This window comes from Ammospiza nelsoni, chromosome 4 (genome assembly GCF_027579445.1).
Source record: "Ammospiza nelsoni isolate bAmmNel1 chromosome 4, bAmmNel1.pri, whole genome shotgun sequence".
In the NCBI taxonomy this organism is placed as follows: domain Eukaryota; kingdom Metazoa; phylum Chordata; class Aves; order Passeriformes; family Passerellidae; genus Ammospiza; species Ammospiza nelsoni.
Genome location: NC_080636.1, coordinates 44,237,152 through 44,237,843, shown reverse-complemented (window position 1 = coordinate 44,237,843; position 692 = coordinate 44,237,152).

Here is a 692-nt window from a genome sequence, read left to right as displayed (position 1 = left end):
TCTTACTTAAAATTTAGAAATCCATGCAATATTTTTTTAAAGAACAGAAAAATGAAAATGGATTAACATTAACAGAAATGCCTTTAATTTTTAAGAAGTTATAAATCCAGAAATGTTAGTTGCACTAGTTATACTGTTCCTGGTTTTTGGGGTTTGCTTTTGGTTGTTTTTTATTTCTTTATTTTTGTTTGTCTTTTGTCTGTTTTTTTTACTGATTTTCCTAAGTTGTTATGATATCTTTTCCATTTTTAAAATGAAATCTTGTGTTCCAGTCTCTTCACAATAAGGCTTTATAGAAAAGTCATAAATCTCCACACTTCTAAATATCCAGGCTGCAAGTCCGTGAATCTCCGGTACAATTCATACTATTTGTTTTAATTTGTTGTGATGCTTTTCTCAGCCAAACATTGATTCCCAGGCTCTTCCCAGAAAAAGAGAAAGGCTTTGCCTGCAGTGTGTCCCTTGGGGAGGATGGCCTGGCTGGCAGCTTTGGCAGAAGGCGTGGGAGAGACAAAAAGCAGTATGGGTAAATGAAGGTGGTACAAAATGTAATCTTTTCCCCCAATGAGTTGCAGCTGGAGTAATTACTAAAGATCAGGAGCAGGCCTGATGTTAACAGGCCACACCTGCAGCCAATAAGAGCAGTGGTATAAAAGAGTGGGTTGGTGGGATCTGGAGTCAGATGGTTGCTG